Source organism: Schistocerca cancellata, chromosome 4 (genome assembly GCF_023864275.1).
Source record: "Schistocerca cancellata isolate TAMUIC-IGC-003103 chromosome 4, iqSchCanc2.1, whole genome shotgun sequence".
NCBI classification, from domain to species: Eukaryota; Metazoa; Arthropoda; class Insecta; order Orthoptera; family Acrididae; genus Schistocerca; species Schistocerca cancellata.
The window spans coordinates 251,751,552-251,768,927 of record NC_064629.1 but is presented as its reverse complement, the minus strand read 5'-3'; the positions used below and the strand labels follow the sequence as shown (position 1 = coordinate 251,768,927).

General features: G+C 37.7%; 1 long non-coding RNA gene across 2 annotated transcripts in view; it reads right to left on the bottom strand.

Annotated features, from left to right (window-relative positions):
- Positions 1–17,376, bottom strand: part of LOC126183532 (uncharacterized) — a 72,479-nt gene that overhangs the window by 7,840 nt on the left and 47,263 nt on the right. For both annotated transcript variants that reach the window (XR_007536764.1, XR_007536765.1), the window contains exon 4: positions 7,345–7,418. This is a non-coding gene — a long non-coding RNA (uncharacterized LOC126183532). The remainder of the gene's footprint in view (positions 1–7,344; positions 7,419–17,376) is intronic.

Here is a 17,376-nt window from a genome sequence, read left to right as displayed (position 1 = left end):
AGTAACAAAAACTAGACCTAGCTTTTGAAGTTGTTAGTTCCTACCTGAGGGAGGATGAGGAAGAATTCATCTCATGCTCACAACAGGTGGATCCCTCTCAAGTTTGGTTCCAAGTGGCCTCCTCCTTATCAACCTCCAGCAACCCAACACCCAACACTTTTTCCTCCCTCATGAACTAATAATGAAGTACCAAAAGCTAGATTAGTCTTTTTTTTATTTTTTAAGTTGTCTATCAGTTCTTTTACAATTACAGTATTATGAAAAGGAAATGCTGAGTCGCAGATGGGTAACAGGCATAACAGATAGGCTGCTAAACAAGTGAGCTTTTGGCCAAAAGTCTTCTTCTAAATTAGACAACACACACACACACACACACACACACACACACACACACACAGTGCCTGGCCTCGGCAGCCAGAGACTGTGTGTGTGTGTGTGTGTGTGTGTGTGTGTGTGTGTGTGTGTGTGTGTGTTTTTTTTCTAATTCAGAAGAAGGCTTATTGGTCGATAACTTACTTGTTTAGAAATCTTTTTGTTGTGCCTGTCTGTAACGCAACAGCTCAACATTTCCACTATACGGCGAGTAGGAATTTCTCCTTTTCATAACACTGTCATTATCCCAACCTGGATTTTTCATTTTTGACCTAGTTCTTTTACAATTGTCAGATTTCAAGAAAATGTTCCAAATTCACCACATAAGTAGAATGTTTAATTGCTCTTTTAAACACAAAATATCTCCCAGCTATTTTGTTGAACTTTTTCTTATGTTATAATAATCACTACAACACACTAACCAAAATGGAAAGTGTTACCTCATGAACATCTTGACTGAACATTACCAAACTGATCCTTGAATATTTACTTGTCTGTGGGATACATTGATTTTCATTTCATCCTTAGGCAAGTATTCTTTCAATGCAGAAAAAAATCCATTCCTACATATGAATAATGGTGTTAATACCTGATGGCTATTGGGTGTGTGTAACATTTATGAAACACTTTCAAGTGGAAACTTCAGTACATCTCTCCCAAAGGATGTGGACATTCAGCAGGTTGCCATCTTTCAGACTTTGGGAAGGTAGAATCATTGACATGAGCGATATGGGAGCTCCATCATGAGAGATCACAGACAATTAGCTGTAGTGCAATTATTTCATAATGAATCATGTTGAGATGGTCTCAGGATGTGTGTGGCAAGAGTAGTCACGGTTCCTTCTAGATGGACCACACCATGAGAAAATGATAGGATTGTATGACTGGTTCTGATGAACAGATAGATGGCAGCGGCTACAGGAAGAGTGTCATTACAAACTGTGGGGAAACAGATTACTGGCAGCTGGGTCAAGATATTAAGTTGTCATATGTCGTTTACTGCACAGTCCACAGACAGCAGATAACTTGCATGGAGTGGGCCAAAGTCAACTGGGACATTGAGTGGCATTCTGTGGTGTTCAGCCATGTGTCTGCCTTCTGTCTGTGATGGTCAAATCACTGTAAATGTGTCTGTAGACCCACTGGAAGGCCACAGGAAGCAGCAATTCTGGAGATGCATTACTCTCCAACTCCAGGAATCGTGGTGTGGGAAGCTACTGGCTATGACAACTATTATACAACTTTATTGCAAACTTGGTAATCAATGAAGGGAAGCCAAGTGTTCCCCAGTATGTGGCATGAATGGTAAATCTGGTGTCATACCCTTCATGACCAATGTACTGATAGGCGTATACCAACAGCATACTGCAAGACCCTACATTCCAATTCACACAACAACACATGTAGGGATCCTTGCTGACTGACTGTTTCCCCAATTTATTGCCCACAGTGTATGTCTGGAATGACTTACCAGCCTACCAGCCTCCAGCCAGCAGTCTTCATGAACTAACACATCATGTGTTTCAAGAATGGCAAGAAATACCTCAATATAGCATTTGGAACCACACGCCATTTCCATCGCACAGAGAGAGAGAGAGAGAGAGAGAGAGAGAGAGAGAGAGAGAGAGAAATTTGTGTGATAACAAGTTCACTTCAAGCAGAGCGATTATTCAGTAGATACTATATAGACGTCCTTGGCTGCTGCACCCATGAATCATTGCCCCAAATTCCCACATGCCTAGGCCCTTTCTAATGGGTATGGATTTGGTGAACATGGAGTTTCTGAGCACCACCAGTCTTGTAACATTAAAGCTTTGGGGCTGCTTCAACAACCACCCTGATGTGTGACAATGGAACATCTTACAGTGAGGTGACAGAAGTCATGTGATAGCAATATGCACACATACAGATGGCAGTAGCATTGTGTCCAAAATGTATGAAAGGACACTAAATTGGTGAAGCTGTCATTTGTTCACAGGTGATTCAGGTTTCCTATGTGATTATTGCCAAAAGGTGGGAATTAACAGAATTTGAACATGGAATGGTAGTTGGAGTTAGATGTATGGGACAGACCATTTCAGAAATCTTTTTCTGGGTTTGTGGCCGCATTGTCAATATATATAAAACTACCGACGTTTCGGTCCCTGTTGCAAGTGACCTTCTTCAGGGTATTCTCGCTTACAGCAGAATGGTGTAGCTATGGGCTCCCCTCTCTCACCTATTGCAGCAGCCATCTTCATGGAAGCTTTTGAAGAAACAGCTCTCCAGTCTGCACCATTACACCCAGAATGTTGGCTCCAATATTGATGATACTTTCATTATCTGGCCACATGGAGAGGAAGAGCTACAAATTTCCTCTGACACCTCAACCAGCAGCACAGCAGAATCCAATTCACTATGGAGATGGTAAAGAATGGGGTGATGCCTTTCCTCAAGATGGGAATTTACAAAAAGCCTGATGGTAAACTAGGCCATAGAGTATATAGGAAGCCAACGAGTACTGTTAAGTACCTGCATGCCTCCTCCCATCATCACCCGCAGAATAAATCCACCTTGCACACTTTAACCAAGAAGGCTCACAGGATCAGCAATGAGGAACATCTAAAGGGTGAACTACAAAACCTCAAGTCCATTTTTTGTGCCAATGTTTAAGGAATAAAAGTAATAGATAAAACTATGGCGACAAAGAATGGAGGCAATAGAAGAGAGCAAAAGGAAGCACAAAACATTGCTTTGTTACCATATGTTCACGGCGTCACTGAACGGGTGGGCAAAATTCTCCACCGAGCATGCATCAAACCAATTTTCCGAAGCAGCAACAAGATAAAAGATTTTTTCGCACAACAGCAGATACACCTGACAAACTACATGCTGCTGGAGTTTACGAAATCAGTGCAAATGTGGATTAGTGTATGTAGGCAAGACGGGGCAACCAATCAGCACATGGATATTTGAACATAAAAGATATATCCGACTGAGACAGCACACCAAGTCAGTGGTGGCAGAACACCAGGATGAGTGCAGCAAACAGATTCATTTTGGTGACGCTCACATACTGTGTAAACAGCCTCTTACTATCAGACAGAAGATTAGAGAGGCAATAGAAATGGCCAAGCGACCGGCCTACATGAACAGAGAAGACGGCTACCAACTCCCGACATCTTGGCTGCCAGCAATAACAGCACTACGAGATGATAGCTCAAGTGAAGCAACACATACAGGCACGTGGGAGACCACAGTGGCCACAGGTACATAGAGTACTAGCGCACCTCAGCCAGCACTAGAAAGCAGGAAAACACCACCACATCACAGCTGCCGCCTGGTTTTCCATTCACCAATTTCCACCAATTACAAGCAGTAATGCAAACACCAATCAAAATGTCTGGTTTCCACCAATGAAAACAAATAAAAAAAAAACACCAATAAAGACTTGTAACATCCCTCCCCTTCATCCTAAATGGCCTATCAGAATTTGATAACAGCCATGCCTGCAGGTATATAAGAAACAAAGTTCTCTCATTCAGCAGTAAGCAGAAACACCCTGAAAAAAGTTGCCTGCAACAGGGACCGAAACATCGGTAGTTTTATATATACTGACAATGGGGTCACAAACCCAGAAAAATTTTACTGAATGTGACAATGGTCGCAAGAGCCTACATTCATATTTATATTTCAGAAACTGTCAGAGAATTCAATATTCTGAGATCAACAGTGTTAAGAGTGTGTGGCATTACCTCTTTTCACACAGACAACACAGTGGCTGATGGCCTTCACTTAATGACTGAAAGCAGTGGCACTTGCAGAGAGGTGTCAGTGCTAAGAGACAAGCAATGTTGCATCAAATAACCACAGAAATCAATGTGGGATGTATGACTAATGAATCTGTTACAACAGTGCTGCGAAATAGGATGTTAATGGGTTATGACAGCCGACGACTGATGTGAGTACCTTTGCTACAGTAATACCGTAGCTTGGTCAGATCGCTCTTGATTTCAGTTGGTCAGAGCCGATGGTAGGGTTTCAGTGTGGCACAGACACCATGAAACCTTGGATCGAAGTCATCAAGAAGGCACTATGCAAGCTGGTGGTGGCTCCATAATGGTGTGGACTGTGTTTACATGGAAGGGACTGGGTCCTCCAGATGTTCGGCTACTTGGAGACCAATTACAGTCATTCATGGATGTCATGTTCCCTAAAGATGGAATTTATATGGATGGCAATGCACCATGTCTTCAGGCCACAACTGTTCATGATTGGTTTGAAGAACATTCTGGACAGTTCTAGTGAACTGCTTGGCCTCCCATATCATCCAACGTGAATGCAAACAGATGTTTATGGGACAACTGAGAGGTCAGTTCATGCACCTAGTCCTGCACCAGCAACACTTACACAATTATGGATAGCTATAGAGGCAACATGGCTCAATATTTCTGTAGGGGACTTCCAATGACATGTTGAGTCCATGACACAGAGCTGCAGCACCATGCCAAACAAAAGGAGGTCTGACACAATATTATGAAGTAACCCATCACTTCTGTCACTTCAGTGCGTCGCAGGGAGCAAGGGATACTCTGAAAGGTGTTACCAAATATATACAAAAGTCATTGGAATACGTAATTTTCACTCATATCAGGGTGCAGCGAGCATTACTTCATGCTGTTGAAAGCCATGCATGTGCCTTGCATATTTGTCACCAGACTAGTTGCTCACGGCAGTTGTCTACTAATGCAGTAAGTATTATTTAGCAACACATTGTAAAATGTTGGCTGCCAGTTCCTCTTCCCCATGTATTTTCAGAGAGTGGTCCATTTCATCCTGCTGGACCTTATATATTTGCTTGTTGCTGCAAATACATCCCCTGTGTACCTTCCCAATTAATGTTCCACATGTTTAACATTTCTGTATATTTTACATGTGGTCTCAAGTATTATGTGAGGGTCGTTACTTTCTTGAGTAATGGGGTGTTCTGGGTCTTTTCCGCAAACATAGGTGCTGTTAAATATTGGAAATTTTATTTTCTGGCTATCAGCATTTCACACCTGATACTTTTTAAAACATGAAGTTTGTGAATCAGTGTCATTTCATCTGAGGATATCCAAGTTTTGATTAATGTCAAAAACAGAACCACATGAATTTCAGATGCATTCTGCCACCAAAATGACTTATCACTATATGTTGTGCACCTAACCCACCAGATAAACTAATGTCAGTCCTCCGTAAGATGCTGAAATCAACAGTTATGCTGAGCCCCCCCCCCCCCCCCCCCCCATCTTGTGACCTACGAAAGAATAAGAAACAGCCTCAGATCACAAGCAATAGACATTATTTGCACCAACATTTGTAATGATCTATATCTGACAACAAGCACATTCTTGATAGCTCTCATTATGACATATCCAACTGGTAGACAGTTCAACTCAGAATGCACACAGAATTCACAATTATTTTGCTCTCTTAACACTAATTTCTTAATAGGTTTCACTAGTCAACTAAAACTATCATCCATCAACAAACAGTACCTTCTTTCCCTTCGTCTGGACTTCAAAGGTGACAACTGCTCAATGAAAGGTATATCCTGCTAGTTCTCTCTTTATCATCAGTGGGAGACAATGTCTCAAACCTATCTGCTTGGAGTACAGGGCTACCATTTTGACCAGTTCTCACAGAGATTTTCCTGAGAGGCAACTACAGATCTATGCAAAGACTGAAGAAACCTTGAGGTGTCTGCTGAGTGCCAGATCATGGTTCTCTGTTGACCAAACCGGCAACAGAAGGAACAATGCAAGGCCTCCGATGCATTCACAACAGGAGATGGTCCTGTGACTTTTTCACTAATAAAAAGCACAGAAGTCATTCAAAGCTCGCTGATAGTCACCGAGTTACCACCTGTTCACTGACTGCATCTCATCAATAAAGTTTCTACAATCCTGAGCCATATCTATTGTTGGAAGGGAAATACTTTAGCTAGATTTACAAGTCAAAAAGCAAGCAACTACAAATCACATGATCTACTGCACCAAAAACAATAATCACAGAAAGTCAACAGCATGAAGCCTAGTTGCCATGCTACTTTTGAAGTAGATTTCTGTATGGTGGTTAAGTGTCATGTATTAAATAGTCTACCCCACAGATACAAAATATCTCATCATATAGTGCTGATCTTCATGTACACTTCATCCTTAGTACACTAACTGACAATACTGGGCATAAACAAAATCTGCAGGAGAATCCATATTGTGTATCCAGTAAAAATTTGCTAGCAACTATTCATAATTTATCTGTACACACTGCAAATTGAAATTTAGAGCACCGAGGATTCAATAGTAGCTTTGACCTAGATCGTTTTTACTCAATTCATACTGAGGGTTATGAAAAGTATTTACAAGTGTGGAAAGAATCCATAGTTTCCAAGCGATTTTGAAAATTAATAAGGTATGTTACTCAAAAGTTATTCAAATTAGTGTAATCCATAAAGAAAAGAGATAGTAAGTGATGAGTCATCGCTAATGTTTAATTTTTACTGGTCACTTCACTAAGAGTGATACATGAAACATAATTTACAAAAATTAAGAGGAATTGAAGTGTACCAGTTGATAAGATCTATGAATATCTGTATTAACTAACAAATACCAGTACTCTATACAAAATAACTACAAAGTCATACTGGGATACGGGGAGGGGGGGGCAAGGTGGGGGGAGGTAGAAAGTATGAATGAATGAATGAATGAATGAATGAATGAATGAATGAATGAACAGACAGTATTTGTTACTGCATATGAAAGAATTCTGTTTCTACTATGCCTTTCACATATAGATGAATGGGGAAAATAAGTGATCTAATCACTTATTTAAGTGATGTATAAGCAGGCATGAAATGGAGCGATAAACACGTATGATAGCCTTGTGCTAATTTTTTTATGAAATCTACATGTACCACAGGATGCAGTCTTCATTTAAGATGAATGTCATTACCTGTTGTGTTACATCCTTCTTCAAAAGCTTGTCAACAGATAACAGTTCCATCCTCCGATTTTTGTGTGCAGGCCCTGTGAACATAGATTCCTTTAAATACATATATATTGCAAAAAGTTTAAGATTAAATCCTGTTCAGAACTTGTGACTTTTTTGTTTGTTTGTTTGTTAGAATAACATTTTTAATAGTCTCACATTTTATTTTCATTTACAGTTATTTCAGTCTTCCAGCCCTAGCATCAAGTTTTTTCCATGGTGGTATTAATCAGAAATGAACTAACTGGAAGAGTTTCATGATGTAAACAGTCTCGAAACACATTCAAGCAAGAGACTTAATTTTAGTGTAACTCGAAGCTATGACACAGCACCATTTTATTTTTCCAGTGACTAACATTACATTTCAGGATTACTGGAAAAGCTCTAATAGTCTTAGTGCTTGTCTACGAAATGCACCAATATAAATTAGGTCAATCGCTAGTGTTCAATCTCATTTTCAAACACTTATAGAGATTTCATTGGCACAAAATTTCATTGAAGCCTAATAAACATGCAACAAAAGAGATACAGTTGTGATTAAAATAGTGATTTTTCACGTAACATAAAAGCTGCCTGGCACTGAGTACAAGGCAGTAACAATGGAGCCGCTGAACAGTGATGGCGGAGCCTTTATTGAGCATGAAGCACAAATCATTTTAGAAACAAACTTTCATTCAACACACTAATACAGAAATACCACTTCAGCTTCCACAATCAGCTATAATGGAGTATCTGAGACAAGGTTCTATTTTCTTGCCATATAAAATCTGCGAAAAATCTCAAGCTTTTGATAATCGCCTCAACTGCCTTACCTAGGAACTGTAGTTGCTGCTCCTGATGAAGAAGATAGATGTGATCATCTAAAGCTTAAGGTTTTACATAGATATGGTGCACCAAGAAAAGATAGAATGCTTTATACAAGAATGTAATTCTGAGGAATTACATTCTCATAGTTCCTACTGCACTTACACCTGGATCAAACCAACAAACTAACTTGACATAAAGTCATGGAAGGAAGCCACGCTGTTGGAGAGAGAATACCTGTGTGCGCAGTATGCTTGTGACAGAAACATCTGGCATGTAAAATAAAAAACAAAAAGGAAACAGCACAGATAAACTAGGTGTGTGTGCCCTCCCACCCACCCACACATACGAAAACAGGTGCGTTAGCAGCTGAAATGGTCACCGACAGCTGGATGTGGTGACCAGGACTTAATGAAACAGAGCAACATGATAACGGTGAATAGAAGGTGCAACCAAACTTGTTCTTTGGTTGAATGTTTACATGATGCCTGTTTTGTAAACAATGTTCTGTTGTTCAAAGGATATGTACTGTCATTCCATTCATTTACCAGAAATACTGATACAAAACTGATTATTTTGATACGAGTTTTGTAGATACACAAGAGACAGAAAATTGTAAAGAATAATTTCAGATTTAAAGATTCATGGAAGGAAAAAATATGACTGGCAAAAAAACTATCACAATCACTGAAAAGTTGTCTTCCTGGCTCAAAGATATCACTGATACCCATTAAACTTTGTTTTTTATATGTGTAAATCGCATGTCAACTTGATAGACAAGACATTATGTTTTAAACGGTAATACCTCACTATCACAAAATTTGTCTTTCAAACAGTCTGCCAGCGAAAGTTTATTCAAATTTGGTGAAGTATTCTAAGGACGTTGCTTTTGCATCTTAATAAAATAAGACGTCTGCTGATTTCCAATTTGTCAATACGTCACATGAGAATTATCCAGATGAAACTTGCAATCACTGGTAAAAACAAGGATAAAGTACACAATGTTATTGGACAATCAATATTTAAATGTATATAAATAACTGACGCGATAGTTGTATCAAAGAACACGGTACGAATGAGAAGCTTTATGCAAGATGGGTGCCTTATTAGATGGACGCTGAACAGCAGCAAATGTGAAAATGAACTTCTCTGCAGTGTTTAGAACATTTTAAAAATAATTTAACATGTTTTTTAATTGATTTATTCATCTTATTTTGTTTGCATCAGTTTGTTATGGTACATGTGATGCTTGTCCTCCACTTTTAGCCAGAAATGCACCAAAAATGGCAAAGCTGATTTCATCTGCTGGAAATGCTATATGGCCTATGTTTTATGAGACAAAGAATAGATTTCTTTATTACTCGCCTTTCAGAGGATAAAGCAAGAATTGACACTAAAATTTTATGGTATTACTGGATTAAAATCAATTCATGGAAAGAACCCTGGACAGAAAATAAATAAAATATCTGATCAGGACAATCCACCTGCCCACAAAATCATGTTAGCAACAAGGAAACAAGAAAGAGAGAACACTCTTGACTTGAGTAAATACTGTTAATTCATCCACCCATCTGGACATGAGACTCACACTTCTGCCTATTTGTAGCTGGAAACCGTTTTCAGTCCAATGAGATTACGGCAATCTTGTAAATCCTGCAAGATAACACATTAGGATGGAAAATATTTACTAAAAACTGAACAAAGTATATTGACTCAAAAGGAAGTTACATGAAAAGAACAGAATCATTTTGACCTAAATGAGACAGTCTTTCACTATCAGGTCGCCAGCATTTCACCTCACCCTCACATTACGTTAAATCAAATCATAACTTTGGTTCCAACCATAGAAGAATCAGGATTGTTTAAGAAAATTCAGGAATAATGAATTATGCATCATCTGAAGACAATTATAAGACAGGTGGTACAAGATGTAATGGACCTGTATATAACACTAGGCATGTGATGGCATCTATATCTCTGCCTGGCACAAAGATGTTCTTCAAAAACTGTGACTGCTGTACAACATTTGGAAATCAAGTGTTCACTCAAATATGTTTCTAAGTTTCTGTGTTGTCATTGATGGGCTCTTATTTGAAGTCACAGTATTTATATCTGAACAAAGTTATAACAGTTAAATTTTGCCTTTAAATTATCCCTATGGTGCTGTTATCCTTATCACAATGACTACATTAGTTTTTACCTCAGTACTACAATGAGTGGAATTTGTTTTAGTTACAACCCTCTTCATTGTAACTGGATTGCCTAATCTGCAACAAAATGATAATTCCACAGGATCAACTAAAATGAAATAACTGCCTCTACTGTGTGAGACCTTTTGGAATAACACTTACAGCATTTTCTCCAAGCTATATTTGTGTGAATGTTTAAAAAATTCCTGTAGCAGATGACGCACGAGAGGCATTTTACATTACAGTGTAATTTACTGTTAAAGTTCCGAGAACATATGTTCCTCGAGGCATCAACATACTGTTTTCCCTCCTCAAGAGGTTGAGGCCACATGGAGGCTTAACAGCAATCTTTCTTCCCATGAAGTATTCACGAGTGCAACAGGAAATGACACTGATACACACAGTACCCCCAGCCACACACTACAATATGGCTTGCAGAATACAAATGTTGATATTCAGTGGTTTGGTTTGGTATAACAAGCTACCAATCACTCTAAGAATGTATAAGGGAAATGTTTTTATTTTTTCACCGAATTTTAAGAGTGATTGTAACATGAGGCATTAGCATATCAGTTGTAATGTGAGAAATGTAAAAAAAAATAGACATAAGAAGCAACAGCTACAGAATATAGTGCATTTTGTAAGTGTAAATATAACCACAGTATTAAATCTGACATTTGCAAAAGCCATCATTACGATGGCTCCACGCAAAGAAAATTTAAGTAAATAAATAAATAAATAAATAAATATAGAACACACTACTACAGGCTGCACATACATTAATAATATCAAATTGAAAATTAGGTTGAATTAAAAAAACTCCTCCGTACAAATCAAAACAAAAAAACATTATGTGAAACACAACTTGTGCTCTGTCCATCTACGACTCAGGTGGCGGTAGGTACTGGTGCCCAGGTAGACGACATGTTCCTCCATTTCTGCAAGGCATTTGATACTGTTGTGCATTGCTGCCTAAAGAACAAAATATGAGCATATGGAATATCAGACCAACAGTGTGATTCGATTGAAGAGTTCCTACCAAACTGAACACACTATATTCAATGCAGATTGATTGAATATCTCTGTGATGCTGCCATGTTTACTAAATTAATCTGAAATGATTTCCATTTCTTTTCTTCGTAAACTCGCTATTTCCTTTATCAAGCCTGTCTGGTACAGATTCCATAATGGCTAGCAATATTACAATATTGGTAAACGAGGGTTTTGTAAGCTACCTCCTTTGTTGATGGACTAACTTTTCCCAAGATATTCTTCCAATGAATCTGTGTGGCATCTGCCTTACCAGCGATTAGTTTTATGTAATCGCTCCACATCCCTACTCTTATACTTTTGTGAATGTGACTTATTCCAGTGATTGTTTTGCAATCATGTAATCATACAATAATATGGGCCATTCTGCAGTTTTTACACAATACATTACATTTGTTTATTTTGAGCATAAATTGCCACTTTCTGCACCAATGTCAGTCCTCTGCAGGTCTTCCTGCATTTCACTACAAGTGTCTACCATTGTGACTTCTCTGCGTACAACAGCATTTGTGACAAGCCTCACGGAACTTCCGACATCGTCTACTATGACATTTATAAATATGTCAGTTCTCCTAGCTCCAAAATTTGCTAGTAACTTCTTGTGCAAGAACTTGGTGTAGCAAACAAGAGTACCATAAAATTGGGTGAATAGAAACAACCAGTAATCGTCACTTCTTTAACGAATCTAACTCCCATGTATGAAACATCTCCAAACTTCTCATTACTTTACAAAAGTGTCAGTACATTAAATATCTAATGTTAAGCATGTAATTAAGAAAAAGTTCAGAAACCATTCAAGATCATGCTTAAAGTTTGTTTGAAGTCACCACTTGCTCTCATTACAAAACAGTGGATGAATATAGTCTGCATAATTTGCACCCCATTTTAAGCAAAAACTAGTTTTTCATGCATCTAAATGCCTATGAAATATCTCCCAAACAGCGTTTCATACAATGATATATTTTTGGAGATACATTCAGTGGTATAAATGGATACTATCTGCAAACTGTGTTGCGAACACATTTGGCAGTAAAGAAGTAATATGATGGCGTGCTGAAAAGTAATGCCTCCAAATTTTTTATATGAAAACTTAAAGTTTTTTAAATAAAACAAACTTTAACATACATAACTTTATTCTTCATGCCTACACATTTATTTCTAAACATAGTCATCCTGGTGAAGAACACATTTCTTCCAATGAGAGGAGTTTGTTGATATCATCACTGTTGCATGTCTCACTGCTGACAGAGCCACAACCTCGCCTCTTTCAAAGTGAAGTCCTTGACGGTGTTCTTTAAGTTTTGGAAACAGATGAAAATCAGATAGGACCAAGACAGGACTGTATGGAGGATGATTGATGACTGAACTCAAGGCACTGGATTGTTGCAGATGTCACAACACCGTCTGGCATTTTCATGCTGAAAGAGAAGGTGCTCCATTTGTGGATGAACGCTTTCAATTCAAAACCCAGTCAAGCTTGCTCTTTACCAGGCACCAACATAGTTAAGTTACACACCACCATGTTACATGCTACAATTCAGAGCCCTCTGGTGGCAGATGGCTGCAAATATGTACACATCAAGAATACAGACATAGAATGTTAATAACATCCACTGTATTTCGAAAGCCGCAACGGTTTTCACATAAATTTGGAGGCATTACTTTCCAGCATTTTCTCCTATGTTAAAATGTCATTTCTGATGTGTGTTAGTGCATGAACAAATAAAACTTAGTAGGTGATCAACTTTTTTTTCCTTTTTATCATTTTGTGGGAGGTGTCAGGTAGAAAGAGTTTTCTAAAGGTTTGACATTATGTGTAAAGTTTGTTGGAGGTCATTAAGTGCCCCCAGCCTCAAATATTGGATGAATGAAATCCGAGTATTTGCACACCATAAGTTACCGTCCAAACAGAAAGTTCCTTACTGCGATGCTTGTCATATCGTGTTACACTTAACATAAGAATACATCTCTTACCGAGTAGATTATGACAGCATTTTAAATTTTGAAATTCTGTCAATAATTACGTAAAATGCTGAAAAACAAACCTAGGCAACCTGCAACTGGTACTGGGTTCTGGAATGGCATCTTTATTAATACGTATTGGGTAAATACAAACAGAACTTCCAAATGAAGTTCTATGATATCATGTCAGAAGATAAATGGGGAATATCATTAAAAGATTTCATTTGCCTAGGTTGGTACTGAATCCGTATAAGAGGGAAATTGAGAACTTCAAAGTTGGCAACACCAAGTTTATGTTTTATTCACTCTATGACAAACACTGGACATGGTGCTGAATTCATTCCTCATTACCAATCTAAATTTTGTTGTTTTAATTGAAATACATAATAAGCAAATTTGCAACCCAATTCCATGAACCAAAACTTCAGTTTTAAAGTATACTTTAATCTGACATGCGTTTTGGCTACTTGAAAAATGTAGAATTGCATTTTTGGAATTTGTGGAGTGAATAGAAACAGTTCTTTTCCGTATTTCCTCAGAAGAAGACCAATAATCCAACAGAAATGAATCATCACTTGGCACTGTTCTCAACCCAGACAATTATGCTGCAGTTTAAGTATTTCAAAAAAGTAAGCAGTCATTTAGATTGAATGGAAGTAAAATTTGTTATTTAGAAGGCAAAGGTTATGAATATTTTTCTTCAGAAAAAACCACAGGCCAATTAAACATGTTCATTTTAACTTCTGAGGTATGACCTTCAGATTCAAAGATATCATTTTAAAACACATAAGTGAATTAATGTATTAACAAACAAACCAAGTGTACCAATTTAATGTTACAATGAAGAAATTAGGTCTCTAACAATCTTTATTTGTTTTGGAAAACAGAACAAACAACAACAATTCATGCAATAAGTTTCATTTTTGTAGCGAATAAAATTTTTTACCAGATAAATTTTGTTTCTTACTCTTTTAAATCGGAAACAGATTTTGACATGTGTGTGTTCACACTTAAGACCAGTACTCAGAAATAAAGTAAGATCAACACTGCAGTTTCTATTCACCCCTCTCTATGTGGTGAATGGAACAATGAAGTTATTATGTTATATAAGCACGAGCTAGGCCCGAAATCTATTTATACGCTTGAAGTTAGGCTCAAGATCTACAGAGGCATGAAAGTTACTAGACTCGAAACAAAAAGTTTGATATTCTCTAGTTTCTCTCACTCTGGAATTATTCAGCCATGTGATATTGAAAATTTCACTATTACATCTATATGGTAACATTTATCTTTGTTATTGGCAGTACTATGCCAATAACAATGTTGGCAGCACTCCCTAAGCAATCAATTGTTGTTGTTGTTGTTGGGGCAGAGATTGCATGGAGGCAGCTGTTTTGGAGGCAGTTTAATTCTGCTGGGACATACCTAATGTGCGTTTTATGCTTAACGTATCATCAAAACATAATGTGTGAGTATTTCTACTTACATTTCAGCCATAGAACACCAATATTTTAATTATTATCAGTAGTTCTTTTGTATGTCAGATATTTATTGGTTACAGGTCAGAAAAGTGATCTGTGCCAAGTAATGTTGTTTCTAAAAATATGTTACTCGAAAAACTGTATTCAAAATGAGATGTAGCCAACAGGTTACAAATTTCACAAAAAATCTGTAAGCCGTATTTGCTAGGTGGTAAAAGATGTCCTTAATTTCAGTCCTGCACATTGAGGGAACTGTAGATACAAGTACAAACTGTCCCCTAGAACTTGATGCAAACTTGTGCAGATGGCAAAAAACAACAAAGAGCTACCAGTCAAGATTTGAAGAAGGCTCTGGAGCACTTTTGAGTCTATGTTTGTAACTCCACAGTCCACAGAAAGCTTATTTATGCAAGGCTTCTAGCTCATGGTCTACGCAAAAAAAGCACAACTCACCCCTCCAATGAGTGTAAAGAGGTCATGAAGCTAGAAATGGAGATGCCAAAAATTCATGCTCAAGACTCAAACAATGCCAAGAGGTGATGAATTGCTCGTTAATAATAAAGGAATACATGCAAAGTACTAATGTATTCTCATTTGGTGAATAAATGCACCAAAACTGTAAAATATGTTCATTTTAAGAAAAAATAATGTTGATTCTAATAAATTTTACACCTACGTGCAATCCCATACAATTTTTATTTTCATATTTCTTTTTGAAATTATCAATTTTTTCCATTTGAAGTTGGAAACAGTTTCTGTTCACCCTATTTTACTGTAGTTCAATGGACAATCATCATCATCATCATCATCATCATCATCATCATCATCATGAATCAGTTCAGAAAGTGTGTAATTCTCTGACTGTTTTGAAAGCAAGTGCAGGAATTTGAGGGTTTAAAGAATTCCACACTGTTTTATAAAATATGTTCATCAACGACTGTCAGAATATGGATTATTCCACTCACTGCTTTCATGTAAGAGGGAAGCAGCTGTTGATATGATATTTTTCTTGGTGTTGCCCCCTTGGTAGTGATGTCACTGAAGACAGACTACCTCAGTTCTATCATAGCTTCAGGAAGTGAAGTCTATTTCCTGGGACCATTCTATCATTTAACTTTGGTAATTTACGTAATTGACTGAAATCCTTAATTAGGATAGTTAGACTAAGTTTTGAACCTACACTTTCTAAAACACTACCGTGCTACCAATCCACTAAACATAGAATTTGCCAACACATTCTTACCACACAGTTCAGTGTCAACATCATAAACCCAAAGCAAGAATACCTGTCCTTCGGTGAAACAGAATTTTGAGAGTTACTTTTCATCATAGTAGCGACAGTACATACGAATGAAAAGCAATTTTCTTTCAATTTTGAAATAATCAAATCCTCTTGATTACTTCAACAGGGCAGAATATTTGATTCATCTGACTTTAGTAATTCTCAAAAGTACTTTTTGTGAATATCAGCATTTTCTGCAATACTAAAAATCTTTATCTTACCCATGTAATGACATATGAGTTTCACTCACAAAGTTTATGATGACAATGCAAATTAATGTATTTCAGAAACTTCCATTCTCATTGTATTCCCTTTTGAGTTTCAGGCATCGGCACAGTGTCCTAAACAATTCAGTGAGGATTTTCTAATCTACTTTCCCAGCAGTATTTGGAATGATATATTCAAGACTTTCAGGAAATGCTTGTGTTTTGGCTGCCCTGAGAGCTGGTGTTTCTGCCAGTTCTCCTGGTTTACTTTGAATAGAGTAATAGGGCAAACTCCAACACACCAGTCTGCACTTACTGACCAGCCTACTTGAAGAGCAGTTATATCAATGTGTAAAACAGAAAATTATGCAACACACTTTTCTCCAGCGCTCCTCACTCTCCTCATGTTTGGTTAACGGAACAAGACAGGCACACCCAAAAATAAAACCATCAACCACCTTGAATCAAAGTAAATATGATGCACTGCACATTGCTTTCTCAGCCATATTTCTCTTATCCCTAATTACGTAACAACCTGTACAATTTTGAACAATCAATCATCACACATACACACGCACACACACACACACACACACATGCACGAGTGATCCATTGATCGTGACCGGGCCAAATACTTTTTTCGCTTTGTGATAGATAGCACTGTAATACTCACAAACATGTGGCTCACAATATTAGACGAACAGTCGGTAACAGGTAGGTTTTTTAAATTAAAATACAGAACGTTGGTAAATTTGGACATTTGATTCGGTTGTTACAATGTCATACATGTACCTTTGTGAACTTATTTCTGAGAATGCATGCTGTTACAGCGTGATTACCTGTAAATACCACATTAATGCAATAAATGCTGAAAATGATGTCCGTCAACATCAATGCATTTGGCAATTCCTCCCAACAGCTAGTAGTTTGCCTTCTGTAATGTTCGCACATGCATTGACAATGCACTGTCACATGTTGTCAGGCGGCGGCAGTGGATCACGATAGCAAATATCCTTCAACTT